This window comes from Sturnus vulgaris, chromosome Z, assembly GCF_052056855.1.
Source record: "Sturnus vulgaris isolate bStuVul1 chromosome Z, bStuVul1.hap1, whole genome shotgun sequence".
In the NCBI taxonomy this organism is placed as follows: Eukaryota; Metazoa; Chordata; class Aves; order Passeriformes; family Sturnidae; genus Sturnus; species Sturnus vulgaris.
Genome location: NC_142283.1, coordinates 38,098,319 through 38,122,278, shown reverse-complemented (window position 1 = coordinate 38,122,278; position 23,960 = coordinate 38,098,319). Strand labels below are relative to the sequence as shown.

The following is a 23,960-nucleotide window of genomic DNA, read 5'->3' as shown; positions in this document are numbered from 1 at the left end:
GTTCCTGGGAGAAGAAATCGACCTCACCCAGCTAAACCCCTTCTCAGGCGGTTGAAGAGAGTGCTGAAGGTCACCCCTGAGCCTCCTCTTCTGCAGGGTGAATACTCCAGCTCCCTCAGCCACTCCTCACAGGACTTGTGTTCTAAACCCTCCACCAGCCTTTTTGTCCTTCTCTGGACATGCTCCAGCATCTCAGCATCGCTCCTAAATTGGGGGGCCCAGAATTGGACACAGAACATGAGGTGCAGCCTCACCAGTGCCGAGCACAGGGACACAATCACTGCCCTGGTCCTGCTGACCATACTACTGCTGATACAGACCAGGATGACATTGGCCTTCTTGGCCACCTGGGCACATTCTTGGTTCATGTTCAGCTGCTGTCAATCAGTACTCCCAGACCTCTTTGCCTGGCCACTGTCCAGCACCAATGCCCAAAGCCCAATGTTCTTATGCTCTGTTTATTTGTTATTTCCCTTTGAATAATTGAAACTAAAAAGAAATATTTCTTGTCTACTCAGTAATTATGCCTTCAGAGAATATGCTCATAAGTACCAGTCCCTTGAAGTAGCACTTTGCCTGTCTCTTGAATCAATAATTCCCATACTGAATACTTCCCAGGTACTTCCCATTCAGACCTCTCTTGTACGTGAAATGAGTAGAAGTATGAGCAGCCCTGTAGCACTCTTTTCCAATGGTTTCGTAACTTGAGAAAATAAACAGCGTTTTATAGCTGCTCATGGGTATCTGCCACTTCTTGTTTGTTTTCTTCTCTTCTTCTTGCTGTGGCTGGCATCTCTTTCTCACCCTCATCTGTTTATTTAGTGATACAGTGCAGCTGCAGTAGAGAGTGCATTAATAAATTGAACTGGGCCCATGGGCCTCTGGCCCAAGTGCCTGGAGTTGTTTCTGCACTGAGCTCCTGCTGCAGGGAACATACAACAAGGACAGTAAAGTTAGTTGAAGGCAGGGCATACTTGCTTGAACTCCTCAACCTGCCTCAGTATTGCCAGGGTTAACTGCTGCCTTACCTATCTGGAAAGGTGCATAAGGTTTTATATTTGTGTGTTTTCAAAGTATTTTTTCTGTTTTTATCTTCATGCATTAAACCTTCAATTAAATATAATTTCAAAGCAAATTAAGTACTTTTGTTCTAAAATGTACAATATCTACAAGTTTTAGTCAAATACAGAATCACAAATGAATGTTTTTAAATACATTTTAATCCAAACTGTTAAAATTATTTCCTTCTTCATTTAAATATCAAAATCTAAAAGGCTGTTTGCTCTTTTCTGTTATTGCTTGATTATTTTGTGGTTTTGATGGCATCTCTAATATGCAAAGCAAATACAAAGAGCAAAGTTGTACTGCTGCTTTGGTTGTTTGTGGTGTCTTCTGTAATGAAAGAAGATAATTGCTCTGAACTTCTTTTGGCAGATAAAAAGTTGTTTACAATATTTTGTCTCTTGCTTTAATTGTGCTGAGAAGACATGGCTGTTAGAAACATATTTTTATTTCCATTTGTTTGTTATGACTAGCAGTTTAGGGTTTGCCTAGTTATTTACAAAATAATTTTTCCTTGACAAAGAACTGTTTCTGAAGACAGTAAATTTCACCTAATTTTTATATGTATTAATGATACTGCAATTTCCAGGTTCTTTCACAATAAAAGGGGAATTTTTCTCAAGTAGTTGTGAGGTTCTAGCAGTAGGAGCCAGGTAACAAGCTGCTGGATTTTCATTTAAGATTTTTCATTCATAGGAGTTTTTTGATAGTAATAGTTCAGACTGGTAGCATAAAAATATTATTAATAGAAATTTCCTGAGGACATTTTCTAAGAGCAGTACTGATTACTTACTGATACTCTTTGGTGTATTTCAATGATACTGGAAATTACCCAAGTCACAATGAATCTAGTTAAAAGATCTAAGAACTGTTAGTTATAAATCAGCGTACTATATAACGTACTTTACCGAGTCAGAGATGGAAGACACAGATTTCCTTTGAAATCCCCTGTTGTTATGGGTACAGTGCCTTTGATAGTGAAATCTCTTTTAACATCAATCTATTAAACTCAAGGAGGGCAGTATAAAGCTGATGAGGTTTTTTTCAGGCCTGCTAGAAGACTGATTTAAAAATTTAGTTTATTGGCTTTTCTTGTCTGTCCAGTTCATGTGAGACTATCAACAAGCAAATAAAATAAGATTGTTTTTTCAGCATTACATTTCAGTATCACAAAATTTTTAAATGTGCACATACACTATTATGTCACTAAGAACATTGTTATGGATGCAGAGTCAAGCACGTACAGAACTTGGACTTCCAAGAGCACACAGACATCTGACAATATAATGGGAGACTTCTTGACTGTAGCCAATATATAATATAGAAACATATACACAGTGTTAGATGCCTCATTTCAAAATAGTGTTGCATAAACAGAAGGATAAGTTGCTAAGTCTCTTCTCCTTCATAAAGAAAAGTAATCTCAGAACTTTCGCAGTTCATCAGAGACTCAAGAAGAACTAAAACTGAATAGCTACTAAGAAAAAAAGAATCAGAAAAAGGGGGACAGAACTTGGGTGTATTTTGGTCTGGTTCATTGCTAATCTTTCACTCATGAGCCCAAAACCACATGAGTGAGAGGTTTACCACAATAAAGACTTAAGACAGGGACATAAAAGAACTGGAATACTAAGGAATGCTATTAGCACGAGATTGATAAACATGACTGATCTTCTAAACTAAAACTCTTATGTAAACCTGATTAATCATTGTCATGAATGTTAGTATGTACGGACTTTTAAAACTGCAAATTAATTTGTCCAAAAAATATAATATTTGTGTACTCTTTGAAGAAAAATTTTACTCCAAATACATGTTCTTCAATCGGTTTTAGAGGCATCTGTTACAAAACAATTTAGCACAATGTTTAAAAAATGTATGCTCAGAATTCCAGATGAAATGGTGTTCAACAGAGAAACTGTTTGTTCCCTCCATTGCTTTATTGAAGGAATAATGAATGATGCCTATAAAAATAAAAAAATGTGGATAATGGAAATATAAGATATGTTTATTGTTAAGAAGGATCTGTAAATGTTAATCCAAGTTATGTATTGCTATGTGTTTTACATCATTATAGTCACATACTTGGAATAAATGTGGACCTGGAACAAAAATTATGCTTGTCCTCATGCAAACTTTGTGTCTCAAGTAGAAAAATAGATCATTTCTTTAAAAGTAAGAATAACAATCCAGAAAATTTAGGCTATTTTCTCACACTGTTAAAGCTGGAAGACAAATAAACCTGAATTGTTTAATATGTTCTTTAAATATTAATCAAATTTTTAAAATCAATTTTCTACTCTGTACTCTTGGAAGTCAAAGAACATCAGTATTTTAGGTCTATTTTCATTCTACTATATAGGATAGCATATCTATTATTTTATTGTCTAGATTTCCAGTAACAGGGATAATTAGAAAGAAGCATGTCTTGGAAAACCAGCTGCTTTTGATATATAAACTTTATCTCAAGAAACCTTTTTATTGGCTATAAGCCTGTCTTGATAGTTTATGTCATTGTATCCAAATGTTTATTAAAAAACTAAATCATTAGGTCACCCAGTTAATTCACTCTCTAGAAGTTAAATTGGGGGCAAAGACTGAGGTTTCCAAAGATGATGAGGAGTGTCTCAGTCAAGTGTTACACTGAAATGTATGTGCTTAATTCCTTGAGGACATATTCCTCATAACAGTTTAAATATAAAGGTCATCTTTAAAACTCTTGCCAGGATTTACAACTAACTCAACAGAATCAAACAACTCAAAATAGAAGAGATGGAAAATGCTGAAAATTGTTATAGTATGTAAGAGTTTGGCCCTGATGGTCTGAACGAACAAAGTTCAAGAAGAGAGAGAAGATGATAGATGTTTACACAGGAGAAAAGCCTCTTCTTTCTCCTGTGTTGCCATAATTCTGTGAAAATTCTATCAAGTCTATACCAAAATTCATCACAAAACAGTTCATACAGACTTAAACATACTCTGTGTGAGGCTTTCAAATAAGTATAAGTTTTAATTTCATGCAAACAACTAGTCCTATCAGCTTCTAAATTCCTCAGGAGTAAAACAACCCTTTCTTAGTAACTGAATTGGAAATTCACTCTTTTCTCCACTGAAATTATAGGTTACATTCTAATGAGGACCTTCAGCCTACATGTTTTCTTCCATCTGGACAAAACAAAACTATGATACATCTCACTCCAGTTCTTCCTGCCCTCAAGGCAAAATAAAAAATAAAAATGTCAAACCCTGATCTTTCTAAATGTGAGAAGTAAAAAAAATTTATAGAAGTTCCATCTGCTTCCTAAACAAAACCCAAAGCCTCTCTCTAATTTGCAAGAAGCTTCTAAAAATAATAGCATTTACTTTGCATATACACACAAGCATTCACCGACTGTTACCAAAGAAATCTGGATAATAAAATTGATTCATTTTTACCTCCCATTTTAGCCAGATAAATCCTTCACCACGTTATTACATCTCCAGTTCTGAAAGGAGCTGACATCACACATAGTCATTCCTCCAAACTGGATCTTTTCTGAAAGAAATAGAAACGTTTTAATTTTTTGTGAGTTTCAGTCAGTTACAGTTCAAATCTATAAGGAAAAAAACCAACTATAAAACATACAAATGAAGTTGCTTAGTCATGTAATTAATTGATCCTACTGCTTCACCTTACCACTCTAATTCATTAAATAAAACCCAAACTCTAAATTGTGTTTGACAAGATGGACAGATTTTTAAGAGTCCACAGGAAAATCAGAACAGAAAATGGTTAAGAATCTCCATCTTTAGCACTATTTATAAAGATCCATATATAAATATATATATATATATATATATATATATATATATATATATATATATATAAATATATATAATATCTCATCAGAAAGCATATCTGAAATATATGTCTATGTAGAATAGTCTGGTATTAGCAAAGTAGACCATGTTCTGAAAGATATCAAGCTTGTTTTAAGGAATACAGCCTTTCAAATTACAAGAAAGAGTTCTTTTGACCTCTCCAAAGCCTGTGGAGAGCAAACCTCCAGCTGCCACAAAATGAACAAAACAAGATCACAATGATAAACTGACATTAGCAGCTGCATAGCGTGTCTGAATAAACAACTCTTTAATAAAACAAATTCCTTTATTGTTATAAATGACAGAACACGTATTTCATGCTGATATGACCTGGTGAAAAAAGTGTATTATTACCATTTGTTTCAGCCATATGTTCTCATTCACAGTATTGCTTACAGAAATAAAAAATATTTATCTTACAGATTAGAATGCTGGTTTCTAGAAGATTCCACAGCTTTACATTATGCTAATGAGGGGAATTCATAACACCAAATATCAGAGCCTTTTTACTAAAACTTTACTCAACCCTAGAACGAAAGTATTTTTAAAGTACTATTTACCTAAAGTTTTCTGATCACAGTAATACATTTCTCACTTTAGAAAAGGGGTCAGAGAGAGAGTGAAAAGATGACACACAAAGAAAGAAAAGAATAAAAAGAAAAGGAATAGGGTGTATTCTTTCTCTCTCACAACCTTTTTTACTATTTTCCTTTTCGCTAGCCTCACAATTAACCAGTGTTTTGGGGAATAGCAGAGCGATGTTCTGAAGCCTATAGGGTTATGTAAGAAGTGGCAGCTGATTTCTATCCTTTTCTAGGAACTCACCGCTCACTTCACAGAGATTTTAAGGTTATTGCTAAATTACAGTCAGCAGAAGACCTGGAAGGAAATAGCAAACTTGTTAGCAACTTTGCAAGACTTTGGATAGGTGAAGAAGTTCATTGTTCTCTTCCAAAATATTTTTATTGTTAGATATAAGGAGAGAAAGAAATTTATTAAGAGGAATTCTGCTGGAAAGAAAACAAGAAAGGGAAAAAAATGTAGTCAACAAATGCAACAAACTAACAACCCGTAAGACTGAATATTTTCATTCTGCTGAACATTCAAGAATCATTCTAGGATGTGACAAGTAAGACAAGTCATACAGTAACTTAGCATTCAACATTAAAATTCAACCAATTGTTCTAAAGTTGGCAAAACACCTTCATCCGTTCATTCCCTCTCCCCAAAGAGAGGATACAGAAACAAAATTAAACCTTACGTTTTCCAGTTTATTACCACTTCCAAAACTTGATCAGCAAACACCAGATGCATAGTCTGTAAATCCTAGAGATCAAAGAGCTTCTCTGATCTGATAGAGATTCATAAAGAAACTGTGCACAAATTAAAAGAGAGAATAAGGAGAAAGAAAACAAAAATAACTTTGTCTATTAGAAATAATTCCTTTGAAATTTGAAGTCCAGACTCATACCAAGGCATTTCTAAGATGCCTTAGAAACTTCTAGAAAAATTCTAGAACATCAAAGATGGCCTTGATGTCCTAGAGTGTACTCTACATTTTTCTGCAGATTTACTGTCAATATACCTTTCGAAGTTCTGCAGTTCTGAAGCTGCAAGAGTGAAGGAATTAGGAGACTGATAGGGAAATCTTCCTCTAAATCCTGTGATTTTAGTGAAAGTAACTACAGAGTGAAGCACTGTATGGAGTACTCAAAAACTCTGAGTCTGAAGGAACTCCAGTTGTTTTCCCAGTCTATGTGAAATCAGTGTTTATGATGATATCAAAAGGATTTATTAAACATTATCAATTAAATTTAATACAATTGCAGTTGTTAAAATTATCAGCTTTCTCAGTTTATTATACAAAATGTCATTATGATGATATGTTGTTTACCTAGACTTCTACCAGTTTTAAAATGCTGAACTGATAATACTGATGCAAACGGTATCATTTACACCCCTCTCTTATTTAAGTCCTTCATCCTTTCATGAAATAACCATCAACTAGATTAAATAGCCATGTGCAATGTGAATATACTCTTTTTAATGCTATAATATATTTAAAATCTAAGATTATAAAAATATTCATGAAATGGGTGTAAAAATACGAAATAAAATAAATAATATTTTGCTATCAGCTAATGCAGGGTTTTGAAAAATCGGTCCTAAATTTACTCTTACTATTTTCTTATTACACCTTAAAGTTTCAAACCTTGGAGTGAATTGTAGGAGTGAATTCTTCTTGGGGAGAAGACATAGTTGGGTAGTGAAAAAATGGAGGTTTGAAATTCATGTTCTGAGTTGAAATTTTCTTTCAATCACAGGTACTCAGTAATTAGGATTTCAGGAAATGTGAAGAAACAAATGCTGCAACATGAGGATCATGTAAGCTGGTAGCTCTGCTGGGTCTTCAAGATATATTTCTTAGTCTGTTACAGATACAGAGCTTTTGCTACTGTCTTAAATCCTATCCTGAAGACTGTGTCCACCCTGTGAAGTGTCAGGAGCATTTATCCCCTCTTTCTGTTATGTCAAACCCCCTCCTTAGGTCCCTAGTCAGAAGTAAGCCAGCTGAGAAAGTTCTCAACAGTACTGAAGAATTAAATAAAAATAAAAATTATATCAAAAAAGAAGACCAGTGGGAAATCAATAAAAATCATGAAGAAACTCAACACCTACAAAGTTCAGCTGTGAACCCTGTCTTACCCTGGATTAAATTTTAATTACTTTTTAACAATAATTTTTGGAGTTAATTTCTTCTTCAAAGAAATTTATACTGCACCATTTTAGTGATTTAATACTTATGACTGTTTGCACACTTGCAGTGGCAACATTAAGATGAAGGATGAAGACTGTCTTTTTTTGAAATTACCTAAAGAATCAGCTGCCAGCTAAAGTGTCAAAAAGCCCTCAGTATAGTGCCATACGCCATATACTCTATATGCACCATATGTGTCCATCCATTACACAAGAAATATCAACATTGTGCAAAAGTTTTAAAATAAATGCATGTCATTAAAAATTAGATCCTTATATACATGACATGTACTTTCTTGCAATGACTCTACCAAACCTTAAAAGTAAGGAAGTTTTCAGCAGTTATGTTATAATTTATTTTTTCTTCAAATGTGGATGTTATAAACATAAAGATGGACTAGAGGGAAAAAAAGAAGAGAGGAACATAGAAGTGAATTTGACCAAAATCCCTAAATACAAAGTATCACCCAATAGGAGGCTGTGACACGCTAGGAGCCTTGTCCTACCAAAACAGTACTAATTCTACATCAGTAAAACTGTCTGCATGAATACTCACAGCTGGGTGACAAAAAGGGAAGAGGAGAAGAGCTGGAGAGCAGCTCAGTTGTTTATGAACCTCATGCAGCAGCTGGGGGCCATTGGCCGGGTACGTAGCGTAGGGGCGCGGGATGTCAGGCTGCTGCCACTGCCCCCCAAACAGCTGGCTTTGCCATCAGGCTCATGTGCTTCACTCCACAGATATGATCACAATGCTTGTACAAGGTAGTTAATAAATGAGTGTGTAGTTGTTAAACCACAGCTAGTTTTTCACGTGTGATATTCTGAGAGTCTTCCACAACATGACTTCATAAGGCGTCACAACTTCTTTGCTTTTCTCCTGGTTCTTCTACCAAATCAAAACATCTAATCAACTAATTTTTAAGAATTTTAGCAAGGACAGTGCAAAGTAGAATAAAACTAAAAGCTTCACCTAAGAATACTTGCAAGCTAAATGTGTTTGAGCAATATTAATTCAAGATGGTTTTCTTTACTAAATAGAAAATATCATCACTTCACTTAGAACCAAAGAACTGTCTGATAGCCTTACACATGATTTGTTCTCTGCCAGAGTGCATAGATGACCCCCATGTGAAAGCATTCAGTATATTTCTGCACTCAGTATATTTCTTCACTCAGTACATAACATGTGCCCACCATTAAGATATTTAGGTGTACCCTGCCTAACCAGGAGACAGAAAACTGGTTGCACTACACCAAATACAAGACAAGGGCATTGCCTTTTGGGGTCAGCCGTGAGGAATACTGCAAAAAGGAACCAGGAACAGTTAAACAGAAAGAAAAGAGTGTACCATTTACAGAAGCAGAGGAACATGATCAGTTGGAAAGACTGGGCATACAGGTACAACCACGCGCGTTGGACAGGAGGGTCAAATCTAGACACAACAAGTCAAGAACCAAAATTCACAAGAGGCTTTCTCCCGTGAAGGGAATCTGAAGTTTTCTGGACTCCCAGTCTGTATCTTTACTGGCTTGGAAGCCGACTTTCAGGCATTGGGTATGCTTTTTGAAATCTAGCACTGTCAGTGCAGGAAATTAGAGTCCTCCACTGGACTCCTCAGGCAGCACACCCTTTTTTAACCAGTGGTAAATATGTTAATCTGGTATGTTTATCCTCTTTATCAGTTAAAAGAAGAGGATTCAGGGCACATGCAGTACTTAGTAAGTTTACAGTTGCAGAGCAGATTTCATCTGAAGTGGGTTAAATTGTTGTTATGCAAGGAACTTGGATGACAGCTTCAAGTAAATGGTACCCTCTAATATGAATGCACTGATGAACATACTTTCATTTTTCACAATAAGGAAACAAGAGAAGGGGGATGTGAACACATTGTTTTGTAATTCCTCCAGGAATAAGAATGATTTAAAAATCTTTACAGTAAAATTGTTTAAATGACAGCAGGAGTAATTAAAAATAAATATTAGAAATCCAAATTATAACACGCAATACATACAAAAAAAGAAGAAACTGTAAGAAACCGTAATCTCCTTGAGATGTTTCCAGAATTTCAGTGGGCACAAGTTGCAAAAGAAGGCTTCATGATTCTACAGTGACATAAGAAGCAAAGGTTGGAAAGAGAACAGTCTTAATCTAATCATAAACAGCTACAGAAACGCTGTGTCCCAGCTGTGATCTCTGGAGAACCATATTAACATAGGGGTGTTGCTAAATGTATGTGTCCCAAATAGTTGTGACCCATGGAGACCAGCTTTAGATAATGAGTGAAAAGAAGGTTAGCAATTGCTAAATACAAGCAGAAAGTAGCAGAGCTCTACATGTATCTATCCCCATACCACCTATAAAACTTGAAGTGCATTGAGCATAACATTTAACTTTGGCTGAACTTGATAAACAACTTGAACAGGGTAAGCAATGCTTTAGTAACCCCTCCTGCTTTCTGTGCTAACCCACTAATAATTCAAACGTATTTAGGCAGCTTCAACTGCAAGGCATTCCTAGTATATCCTTAACCATTCCGCTGCTAAATACTACAGCTCAGTTCCACAACAGTGTTTATACACACTGGAGTCAGTACTGTACTTCTCTGAGTATCTAGCTGTCTAGATGCATGTGTCAATTTTTGGGAAATGATTTCTTTTTAGAATCAGTTTTTGCACAAAAAAGGAATTGAGTATAGTAGAGTGGTAAAATCACAAAAAAGTTATTGTAGTCTGCTTTATGGTTAATGACGCATTTATATATATATATATATAAAATAATATATATGCATATATATATACACACACATGTATGTGTATATATGTATATACGTGTATATGTGTGTGTATATATATATATGCATGTGTACATGTGTGTGTATATATATATATATATATATATATATATATATATATATAAGGCTGTTTCATCTTAGACTTCTGCTCTTTACTCATCCATCTATTATTTCGTCTGATCCTTCACATCTGTGTATTTTACCATGGGGGAGTTCATTATCTTCTTGAAGAAGAAAGGATGTATAGCGATAGCTGTGTTCTTTACAGCAAATGAGGGGAACATGGAAGGCAGCAGAGCCCTATGCAGAACTGCGTCTCAGATCTAAGGAGATTTATGCACTGCTGAAGTGCTTTCCCAGGAGATACTGCAACAGAGATATGCCTCTGAATTTTCAATTCAGATTTGTTCATAAATTTCCTGTTCGTACTATTCTGACTTGCTAACATATGCCTAAGCCCATTCACAAAAGTACTGTTAGTGTCTGGGATGAAATACAGGACAGTAAATGAAAAGCATAAGATAGTTGCTCCTGACCCACTTTTTCAAGTATTTCTAACTTTTAATACTTCTGGTTCTTTCTCATCAGGCAGATGAAAATAAGCAGCTTTAAGATACTTTGCTTGGCTTTGTTCTAGAAAGTGGAAAAGGAGATAAGAGCAGATAGAAAGTAATTTCACTTGGTGCCAGGCAGCCTCTGCATTAGCTGCAAGCAGGCAACGTGCAGCTGAAATTCATGCCCAAACTCTATTTGTCACAGCTGATTAAAGTGAGTGACCTTGATTTTTCTACCAGAGAAAAACTGCAGAGGCACTCTTATCTGTCTTCCCATTCGGTAAAGTGGCACTTTTTTTCCCCCTAGACCTGAGCTTTCAGTGAGGATGTGAAAAATTACTGTAACTGGTAGACACTTCAAAAAATATCCAACACATCTATCTTGCCAGAAGTCCAAGACGCGTTTTTAGTAAACTGAAAAAATGTGAAATTATTTTTAAAACTAGTTACCTCAGTTGCCTAATTCTTTAAAATATTAATGAAGTTTGGTCCCACAAAGTAAGAGCGGCTTCTTTCATAGTTGCAGCAGTACCTGGAATACAGGTCTACACGAATTCAGTGACACAGTGGCATAATGTTTTAGTTTGGTAGTAGATTTTGTTTCATGGTATCACTGAGAAGAAGGGAAGAGTTTAGAAAAAAAAATAAGAAACCCATTTTAACCCCATGACTTGAACCTTTATGCCAGATCTTTCATGCCAGATCAAACTCTCTTGCAGTGTTAGAAATGTTTGTCTAAGAGTTTTCTTGCCATTATTTCTCATTGCTGCATACTTCTGCACTTGTGTAAGGAGACCTTAGTGACAGTTGAAACACAAAAAACTGTGAACTTCAATAAATATGCATGTCAAAGTTTTCCAGTGGGAAGAAAAGTGCCAACAAGTGAGGTAAGCTTTAATGATAAGCAAAAAAACCCTTAAATACAGCAATTCAAAGATACAAAAAAATATTATTTTAAGTATTCATTTTAGAAAACCATGTTAGATGTTTAAAATACATGACAACAATGTTTCTGCTCACAACAGAAGCTCCTAAATCATTACTGTTAGAACAGATTTCTTCAGCATAAACTGAATTTAATGGTTTAATTTGTTTTGATCTAGCTAAAAGAAAGAAGTTAAATCCTTGAGAGGTAAAAATTAGTCTTATGGAATTATTTACTAAACATTGTCATTTTGTTTTTTCTCAGAATTCCTTACAGAGGAACACAATATTTTCATATTTCTCATATCTAAAAGAGTTTATCAGTTTTTACCCATGAAAAATGGATGAAATTACACACCCACATTTAAAAATTTTAAAGTGAAAGGATGCCCTTCACCAATATCAGCAGTTTTTTCCCCCTACTGCTATTATATGGTATTCTAGATGGGAAATTTTTCTTTTTTTCTGAGCCCAGTGTTCCATAACACAGCACACACTGCAGGATGTAGTATGCTATAGAAAAGTTATGTATTACAAATATCCTATACTTAGCTTTCTTTCTCAGAAAAAATCCTTTCAATACGGTTCAGTTGCATAATTAGCAATAACTAATGAATTCAAGTGGTATTCACAGTTGACCAAACCTGCTTTTTTGCAAGTTTATTTCAATACTTCAAGTTTTTATTTTACAAAGAAAACTTAGCCAGCTCTAATAACTTAAATATTCAAGCGTGACTGCAGATTGGACAATTTGTGAGTCATAGTGATGACAGTAACAGTGAAACAGAAGGCTAAACCAGTGGTTCAAGGACTGGGCAAGGTTGTAGGAAATGCACATTCTGTTCTTTTTCTGCCCCGAACTTCCTCTGTGGTCTTTGGCAAGTCATTCTAGCACTTTATACAACTGAGCCCACTTGTAAAATGTAATTTAGCCTTTGGAGCCCCCACATGCATTGTGATAGTGATGTGACTTTCACAAGTAACCAAAATAAAAAAGGACTACCTGGACTAAGAGTTGTTTTTCAGACCATCTCTAAGACAAAAGCCACATAATTTTTGGATCCCAGTCCTCTGTGAATAAAACTCCTAAGCTTTTATAGAGTTCTGTTGTCATCTTCTTTTGTTATTTATCTTCAAAGTAGCTACCTACAAGCTTGGGACTCCATTTGTGGTTTTCCAGACTGAGAATCAGGATCACCAATATACTTTTCTTTATCTTACAATACAATGTGAATAAACAGCTAAGACATGGACTAAATTACATTAACTGAGAAAATAACTTTTGGCAGTGTAATAAAACTATTGCAGAAGGCCTACTAAGGAAACTATTAACAGCAAGACAGAACAATGCTAGTGATAAAAAGATAGTGGGGAACAACTTTACCTCAGATAGGAGGATGAGGTCAAGTGTAGTGCTGTAAGATGAATGCAGAAATGCCAGTAAATTGGACAGAATAACACGGAGAAACCCAGACAGTTTTTGTCTATGCTCTGGCTCACTGGTAAAACCAAAACTCCACAGTGGCCATTCTCCCAAAAATAATATTTTTTCTGAAATGACAGTCATTTTTTTGTCTACATGAAATCTGGATGCAAAGATGGAAAAAAATCATGATGTAATAATAAGTTAATTTTACTGAATAAAAGGGCATGCACACACACACACACACACACACAGACACAGAGCCCTGTATTTTATACAGGCATAATTACTGTGTATCTTGTTGCAACATACAGACTATTTGCTGAAATGAAACACCTAGGGGAAAGACTGCAATTATTTTCATTGCTTAGTTTTTGTTATATCTTTCTGCATTCATATCTCAAGCTGGAGCCTACAGATCAGACTGAAGAGATACTTAAGCTCTTAAATAATGTCTCTTATTTTCTGTTATCTCATAATTCCTAAATTTCTTGGCAAAATTATCAGGATATTAGCAAGAGAAATTCTTGTTTGTGTATTGTACTTGTACTTATGGTGAAAATAGCAGCCTTTTGTGGGCTGCCTGGGTAAAAACCAGGAATCCTAACTGCTACACCCCTGTCACTAGGCTAGGGCCTAGCCATCAATATTCTTAGCATGTCAATGGGAAAAAACTTCCACAGAGAGGAAAGGAAAAAAACAATCCCCAACACCTTTAAATGCAGTTAAATAGAACAACAAATAAGATTCCCATCCGCCAAAGCATATCAGGTCTCATACAGTCAATTCTTTCAACCTATTGCACAATTTGTACATTTCACATTCAAGTCTCAGTGTTCCTCATTGAATTCTGAGTCTTGCAGGAATTACTGGTTTCAGAATGTCCTTACACTTGATATAAAATTCAACTTTCTAGTGTCTCAGTAACAGAAGTATTATAGCCAGTGGGATGTAATAATGCCAGAACAGGATTTCCTTCCACCCAAGTAATAGAAATCAAGTGTTAAGTTGTATTTACCTCCATCTTCAGTTTCTATTCTTTTTCTGCACCTGTACAGTTCTTCCTAGATATACACATGGATTTAGGTTATGTTGTAGAGTTTACACACAAGTACAAGAAATAGCTCAAGAAGTAGAAATACTTCCCTATTAAAAGTGTGATCCCTCAAAACTATTGCGAAAATTATAAAGCCACCTTAAAGAACTTCTATCAAATGCATTTTTGAGAGCAACTGACATTAAAAAAAAAAAACAACAAAAAACCCAAAAATTAAAAAAAAAAAAAAAAAAAAAAAAACACAAAAGCCCAACCCAAACCAAACCAAACAAAAAAAACAAACAAAAAGAAAAACAAAAAACAAAAACAAAAAACCCGAACAAACAAACAAAAAACTCCACAACAAATCTATAGGACAGAAACTGGAAAAATACAGACATCTTTCTGATGAGACCTGAGAATTTTCCAAAAAGCTGATTTTGCCAATATTTTCTTTTATACTTGCCTAGATTTTAATCAGTATCAGAATAGAGGACTCTGAAATAATATTAACGGTACTACTCACTTGAAATTGTGTTTACTTCTGGAAAGCTATAAATTTTTAAATAGAATGTTTGTATCTAGGAAAAAATAGTGAATTTTCTTGAAGCAACTATCAAAATTCACTGGTCATTCTACTTTTTCAGGATTTACCTGAGAGAGGTCACATAGTACCTCAAAATTAATAGTGAAACAAAACTCTTCTTTCATCTTCAGAAAGAGTAACTCATGGACTCCAAAATGTTTTGCTTTATTATTGAAAGATTTATTTATTTCACAGTGCACATAATAACTGTGAAGCCAAACAGCTGGAAGCCAGACCAAGTGTATAGGTTACACTCCCTACGCTATTACTACCACCTCTGTTAACAATGTGCACCCTTTAACTAAATCCTTCTTGTCAAAGTGATATTTCTTTAGTCTTTGACGCAATGTGATTAATGTTCTGCCGTCAAAAGAAAAACAAATTCTGAGGGTTTGGGAGAGAGTGGCTAGAGGGTAATTTTTTTAGAAGTATTGATCCAAGTTATCTGCTTTATAGTTGATCTTTGTTATCATTTTATCCAGTGCTAGAAAAGCCTCACAGTAATTTGCACTAATAATGCAATAACCCAATATATGTTTAAAAGAGCTGTGCAGTTTACCCTAGGAAATAAACGGTATACGTTTCCCTTTAATTTTCTAATTACATAATTGTAAGCAGGATGAAGATGACCATGCACATTTTTTCAACTAGTTATATAGTAAGCACTACTACTACTTTCAGCTAGAGAAAATACTACCAAATTCCTATAAAAAAACTCAGAGGTTTACATTGAACTTGGATACCTACCTAGAAAGCAAAAACTTGTAGAAAGTCAGCCGATAGAATGTACCTCTAGAGTCTTTAAGGTCTTCCCACTTCTGGATAGTCCGTTTTTTTGGGAATTTTAGATGAGCCAAGGGGGCAGGGCAATAAAAAGAGATGCCCAAGATGACCCCCTCACCTCTAATTTTGAATGCCATGTTCACTTACTGTCAACATTAAGACAATAACTTCTCAATGAGAAATTCTTCTTACTGGGTTATATGTTTTGAGAGGGTTTTTTTCTATTTTCAATTATCTAAATATGTATTCATATATTACATATTATATGTTACATATTAATTATATTTTTATATTTATGTGTTTTCTATCGACTTCTAATATAAGTATAAAATTATGAAATTATGATTGCTTACTCCTGTCATCCTACTGACTCATCTTCCTCAATGCTTTTAAAAATGAAGCAATAAAAAGGAAGAGGAGTGGAGATGTTTCCAGTGCCTTGATCCTTTTATTTCATTTCAGCTTGCATTATTTTCTGGTTTTATACATGTGTGCTTCAACACGTGCTACTAAATTTTACAGCCTTGTCAGTCAGTGTCAGGCTTTTTTCTCTAAAAGAGTAATTCCTGACCTACTGACCTAAGTCTCCAGCCACAGCATGTTTGCATGAAAGCTGCTAGTCTGGTATGAACACAGCTCATTACAAGACTACCATATTCATGCTTTCTTCTTCACTTCATCAGTAACAGAATAACACAGCACAGTTCATTAAATAAATGTGAAGAAAAAGATTAACTGCTTGGTTTATGATCTAAGGCTTACACTATTTTACATGGTTCACATCCAGGTAAATTACAAGCTAAATTTTGAATACAGTAAATACAAAAATTGCAGCTGTTTTCATGCTGTCTGGCTGCAGCTGTCTGGCAGAGGAACCCAAATAATGGCCATGGAGAGAAATTTGAGCTAGAGAGTTCACAGAATTTTAAATTATATATACCAAGATCAAAGTAGAAGTCCATTTTAGACAACTGTCCTTACAGGAGTAGATTATATTCTAATCGAGTACAGGTTTTCTTTTAAAAAATAGAAAAAAAAAGTTTACTATTTTCAGTACCTAAGGATGCTGCTAATATTATTTACAGATTCAGTAGCAACAGGTTTTACCTCTGTTTTGAATTTCAGTCTTGCTGTATTTGCAATTCCTTATCTTTGGACAGGGGGCTTTGTCTTATGGATTTCTGCATAAAAATAGGAGCTGAACAGTACTCATATGTTGAGTCATAATTTATTTAACAAGTTTAAATTTGTTTGTAAGCTCCCACATTCTCACTGCAGTTCAGTTACAGCATTTTCCTATATATTTTCACCTCACTACATGATCAAGGGTGTTGTAGGGAAGATCTGTGTATGGGATTGATATGGCTATATTAAAAAAATGCTTAATTCAACATTGACAACTTCACCACATGAGGTCAAGAAGTGCTGAAATAATATCCCCACAGGGGTTTTGGAAATAATTAAGGCGAAGACAAGAGAATGGAAACAGTATGTAAGACAGATAGGCTGAACAAAGAGAACAAGAGACTATTTTGTAGAAATTATTTCCAGGGTTCAAACACTTACTGCACATCTAACTAAAATCCAGTTGGTCTCATCCGTGGTCTTTAGACCATTTCTTCTTCTCACCAAAAGTTATACAGAATATTTTTGTTTTCTGTTTTATAATATTTTAAATCAAAAACATATGAATGAGGTTTATGCAATGACATATGGAAGTCATTAATGTTGCTTTCCTTCTCAACTAAGTACTCAGTTCTGTACTCCTTAAGTAAGAAAAACTCTTACTGAAGTCACTGTGAGTTTTTCTTGCATAAAAGGAAAAAAAATGAGTAATAAATGTAATGATCTGTAGGCTACTAAAATTGCTCAGTGACCCCTATGTCAGTCCCTTTTAATAATGTATACTTTTTTGCAGGGTATAAATTCTCACTATACAGTGAGTGATTGTTTTCTATTCAACTGGGGACCAATTTGGTTTCTACAAAATCAAATGCAAAACTCCAACCGACCTCTACAGGAAGAAGGATTAAGACTTTTACATAGTTTCTTTATAAGAAATCTTCTGTCTCAACAGGCTGCCACCTTCTCAGTTAACTACAGATATGTGTGGGCTGCTGTATCAGTGTCAGTCACACATTTCTTGACAAAGAGTGCAGAAAACCTTATCTGAATATTGCAAGCTGAAAATTGCAAAAATCAGACGCACTCAAACCTCTATATATTGTCTAAAGAAATTGTCTATTAGCCATTTAAAAAGATGAATAAACAAAAAAATCAGATACTTTTTAAAATTAACAAATGCTTTGAAATACTGTTCATCTTGATCTCAACTCAAGTTCATGGGAGTCAATAGCAAAAGAAACCTCTCACAGCAGTAAATAGAGTGGATTAAGAAATACTTTTGTCTTTGTGAAGTAAAATGTATAGATAAGAAATTTCATTAGTATTCCAAAATAAAGATAGAAATGTTATGTGAAGTCTCAGAATTCAATTCTGATCATATTCTCTGTTATTCTGACTTTTTATACTTGTGTATTATTCTTCCATAAATTACTAACATTGTTCAACTGTTCAAACCATAACATCTTTTTCACTGGAAAATAAAGATGAAAACTGAAGACTGGAAATAATTTTCTTTAAAAATACATTAAATGGAAATATAAAATGGCCTGACCATTATGTAATCCCTGATCTGTTGAATAAGTGTGTATATATCTGTGATATAACACTATATTTCTGAAAACATATGTTCAAAGAACAAATTCATATAGACTTACATAGTCTCCATAGTACACTAGAGTAAAATCTGTTCTTAGAAATTGGAAAGGACAATTCAGATAACACTGCAGTATAATGTTTACTTGTTCCAATGCTTTTCTTGGAACTGGCTGACTATTCAAATCTCTGTACATTCATTATCAGCTTTCTTGTTCCTCAGAAATTCATTGCAAGATTTGATATAAAGGAAAAGAAATAAAAGAAAGAGGGAGGAGAGGAGAGGAGAGGAGAGGAGAGGAGAGGAGAGGAGAGGAGAGGAGAGGAGAGGAGAGGAGAGGAGAGGAGAGGAGAGGAGAGGAGAGGAGAGGAGAGGAGAGGAGAGGAGAGGAGAGGAGAGGAGAGGAGAGGAGAGGAGAGGAGAGGAGAGGAGAGGAGAGGAGAGGAGAGGAGAGGAGAGGAGAGGAGAGGAGAGGAGAGGAGAGGAGAGGAGAGGAGAGGAGAGGAGAGGAGAGGAGAGGAGAGGAGAGGAGAGGAGAGGAGAGGAGAGGAGAGGAGAGGAGAGGAGAGGAGAGGAGAGGAGAGGCCATCTAGGTGTCTTTTATAACGTGTTATTTAATCTGGTGTCATACTGCATATCACTCACGCTGTAAGTGTTGCCAAAAGCAATCTTATAAAAATTATTTATCTAGAACTTAATATATAATCTGGCTAGCAGTAAAGGAAAACCATCAAGGTTGGTGCAAAGTTTTATTCTATGTGGAAGGTAATGAATCATCACCAAAGTTGAAATGTGTTTTGACTTAATGGAATGTGATTTTGTAGGTTACTTCATAATATGCTGATTTGATTCTTAGTAAAATAAGTGTGAAATGTCAGAATTTCATGGACAATACAATTTTCTGCATTCATTAGTACAGATGTACTCCACAAATTATAGGAATTCCAATGTGCATTTCCTTTGAAATTCTCTTTTACTGTACTGCTCATAGTTGTTTCTCTCACATATCATTCAGTGCAATGTTCTTCAATTTGTACTCATTTTATGAGAATCAGATTTTATCTAGACAATATTTTGTAGGGTTCTGAGAACCAGAATGGATTGCCTTCTCTTCTTTACCCCCTGAAATAATTCTCAACTGTAAAAAAGCAACGTCTCCAAATACTTTACTATTCTAGAGTCATATTTTAACATAATTCTGTGCTGTTGTGATTACATATTTACTTAGATGTGGATTACACAGAAATCACTGGACAGTAAAAGGCCAACTCAAACAATTTTCCAGCAACCTTTCCAAGTTAAATCAAAGGAAATGTTCAGGCAACAAAGAGTTCTTTACTTTAGCAACCAATGCTTAACTACCTTAGGGAGTACTGACTTAGATTCCTGTTTCCTGGTAGGTTTCTCATAGATGTTGGAAAGATGTTTCTGGAAGGTCAGGCGGATAATCATTAATTTGTATATGGCTTTTTCACATGAAATGTCTGTGACTCCTATCCTCTTTCTACATTAATGAAATGTTTGGTTGTGTTTGTTTTAGGAACATGACTACTTAGAAATTTAGTTACCAATTAACTTATTAATTGTCAGTAGCATCTAAGTATCTTAGCTGCAATTAAAAGTGACAGAAAAAAATCTGTCATTTCTGACACTGACATTGCAAAATTCATGGAGGTAACATTTCCGTTATTTTCTTTTTACTAGATGGTGAAAAGCAGAAGAGGGTATCTTGTCTCAGTGGATAGAACAGGCAAACCTCAACTGATTCAAGTGGTGCCAGAATTTTACCCATGAGGTTCAATCAGAGGGACAAGGATTGCTCCATGTATACACTACTCCTTGTGACATTTCTTAAGAAAATGCTATTTCCCAAAGTTTACTTTTGCTTTACTAAGATTTTCTAACACACTGGAATATTAAGCTATGTTGAAAGTAAACAGAAGGTATAAAAATTATCATTTCTATGCCACTATTTTGTTTACCTCACATTTAAAACCACTTCATGAAAAGCAGGCAAGAATAAACATTGAAAGAGAAGATTTGGAGATATCAGAGTAGATGTCCTATTGAAGCTTAGGAAAGGAAGTAGACTTTCTTATTAAAACAGGATGAGGTTTATAACATTTGTTCTCTTGTACCTCTAAAACAATTGCAAATGGGATCACTGTGGAAACAAAATTAAGTCCCATGGTTGTTATTCAGATGTAGTTGGAGAATCTCTATGTGATGCAACTAAAAGTCAAAACACCTCAGAAACAGGTGGTCCTCTGCTTCAGTCTGTAACTACCTCTGTATTTATTTACATATATATGTATAAAAATACACATATATATGTATAAAAGCATGCACACATACCTGTATATATGTACATATATGCACATGCTCCCTGAAGTCCTAAGAAACTAAATTGCTCTTTTTAATAATTTGGCACTTTTTCCTACACTCCAGGACAAAGAACTTAATTGTGTTTTGTTCTCCTAGACTAGAGTGCTGAGATCAGGTTTTCCATTGCCCACTCAAGAAGAGCATTAAAACAACTCAGATAGTACACAGAAAGTGTGTAACTATCATTGTATCCCATGCTTCATGCCTTTTCCTATAACTTTTTCAATTAGCTTACGTCCAATGTCATGAATGAGATTTCCTTTTCCTAGAAAAAGAAAGAATCAAAGTCAGAGTGATACTAGCTTGTACCACAAATATGGGAAAAACCCTACTTCTCACAGTTAAAGAAGAATTTTTAATGAGCTTTATAGATTAAAAATTATAACAGCTAAAGACAGCATGTCATATACAATATGACATATATGTCATACTAGCAAGGACACAAGGTGAATATTTGAAGATGCAATCATACAAATTCATCATGTTTTATGACACATTCTGTTGAATTACATATGTCATAGGATGTGTATATATATATACGTCATACGTGTGTATATATATATAGAGAGATATATAGATATATACATAATATACACATAACTACAGATAATTTCTCATTACTATTGGGATGCATGACACACTCATGAAAGGATGGATTCATCAATAAATAAATGTTGTTTCCCATAGGTTCTCATAGGGTGAGCTGAGTTTATTTGTCCAGCTCATCTAGAGATGTGCCATTACGGTAGTTTATCCCAAGACAAGCCAGTTCTATGTGATGCACAGAAGTAAAGAACTGACACAAACTTTCTATAATTTTCATTAAATACAAAAATATTCTTAAAACCATGCTTTAGCATTCTGAACATTAGCATCTGTGCTGTAGCAAAGAACCTACATAGATTATGGCAGACAATTTATGTGACATATGTTTTAAATTGCTTTCAATTCTTACTGTAAATGACTGGAATTATTCTGTATGAATTAAACATAATGTAATACAGATGTTGGACATGTTAAAACTACTGGTTTAGGGACAGCAATTTCTGAATGCTTTCTGTCAGTGAACCTAATTCACACTCAAGAGTTTCTCCTGCTTGTCAAAAGTAATGGCATCAAATGTAACATAGCTATTCAGCAAGAGATAATTTAATGTGTAACTGGTCAATGTTTTACACTGTTTACAGTTTTAATCAGTCCTTTTTTGAAAAGCTTAGGCTTAAAATCAGAATATAGTTTAGGCTTAACACTATTCTTTGTCTATATTGTCCATCAGAATCTTTTTGTTTGTTGAATTCATCAGTTCAACATCTTGTTAGCTACACCTTTCCCTATAAGTAATACAAGCAACTATACTTATTTCTGAGCCTTAGATCCATTGAAGATTTCCTCTTCTGCTTTGCAGTGCACCCTTCCTTTCTATCCAGCGTTATCATGGGCTTTATCTGGGAGGCATCATCTCCCAGGTACCTGCAGAACTGAGCAATAATCTTCCATTAAATCTCCGTAAAAGAAGAAAGGCAGTTAAACAGGCTGAATGAAAATATTTACACTCTTTTATTTAAATAGGAAGTCAATTAAGAAATGTATGCTCCTTTAATGAACTGAAAGCTGACACTGTTTCTGGGATTAGCAGTCTGAAAGTTTAATTTTTCAATTTTGCTTAGCATAAGAAAAAATTACCATGGTACAATGAAAAAAAATTCATGTTTTACACCAGTTCTAGGTTTGGGCAAGCCAGCAAGAATGCACATTTTACTAAGTCTTGCATAGTAGCCATATTTAATAAAAATTCTCTAAGCTTAAATAAATCCACTTCTTCATATTATGTCTAATATTTAAAAAGTCAAAGACAAAGTTTATTAAATTGCCTTCATTAAACTAAGCTCCAGAAAAGCAAATAGCCCAATTATGATCTTAATTTCCACTCGTCTTAGCCCTGTGTCATATCAACCTATTGTTAATTTGGAGTTTGTTTGCTTTGTCATAGCAGTTTGTCATTTACAGTTTTCTGCCCTACTGAGTGATCTTATTAAAGATAATCCCATTTATTTAATCTCCTTTCTGAACAACTATGTTATCCATATCTCTCTCTGCTATGGTCCTAAAAGTCTTGCTCTGATTAGCAGGGGTTGCAGTGTAGGTCAGAGCTTTCCAGGTGTGCTACTGCTAGGAAAAATGAGATTAGCTGTTCTTTCCTCTTTTCCTCTGTTCTTTCCTGAGGGAGCCCGTTGGTAGGAAATAACAATTTTCCTGGGCATAGAAGAAAAGAGTATTTTATTTTCATGAACCTGGTGACTTCTGCCCTTATTTTGACACCGTCATGAGAAACAACCAAACCATGAAGCATTTTAAATTAGGCCAATAATTGAAAAGTACAAAATCAATGCTGCTTTGGCCAATTCAAAAATTATATCGTCAGAGGAAAAGATCATCTGCTCTCAAGGTCGTATCTTGTTAAAGTCTCAGATCCACTTAAATTTGTGGATATATGCTCAACAGTCTAAAGGTACATCCCAATATTGATAAATACAGGCAAAAGAAACAATTAGAATTCCTGGAAATTATTCTGTAAAATCCTACACCCTTGTATTGTAGCAAAGTAAACTTCTGAAATAATTGATGTCTGCCGGCCAGTGCAGCCAGATGCCTGCCCACCACATATAGGAAGTCTGTGCTCCTGACGGTGGGAGCCTTGGTGGGTTATTGCAGTACCCCGGCCTGCTGGCTCTCTCCTTTTCTGGGAGCTGTGATCTATGAGCTGTGAAACTAATAGTTTTGTTATTCATTGTGTTTCCCCCAAAGCTGTGAAAAATTAATGAGCCATGCAACAAAATTCACACGTTCTCCATCTAAGACTCTGATCCTTGCAAATAAATCTTTGCTGCATAGTTGGCTTTGTGCCTCCCTGAGCTCTCATAGTATATCAATGAGATTCTGCATAGGTCCAACACAGTGAGTTCATGAACAAGACTGAGCCTGATGCAGCTTCCCTCTAATGTAAGTCTCTCTGTGACTCCACAAGAAGTCCACTTTCTCAGAAAGACGTCTTGCAAGTGTAACTCTTAGGCCAAAGCC

General features: G+C 35.0%; 1 long non-coding RNA gene across 2 annotated transcripts in view; it reads left to right on the top strand.

The window, feature by feature from the left end:
* LOC148219807 (uncharacterized) overlaps positions 1 to 23,960 on the top strand; it is an 88,668-nt gene that overhangs the window by 49,597 nt on the left and 15,111 nt on the right. The window contains exon 3 of one of the 2 annotated variants that reach the window (XR_015799497.1): positions 7,248 to 7,841. The exons of the other annotated variant lie outside the window; for it this stretch is intronic. This is a non-coding gene — a long non-coding RNA (uncharacterized LOC148219807). Of the gene's footprint in view, positions 1 to 7,247; positions 7,842 to 23,960 lie in introns of those variants that run through there. 2 annotated transcript variants of the gene reach the window in all.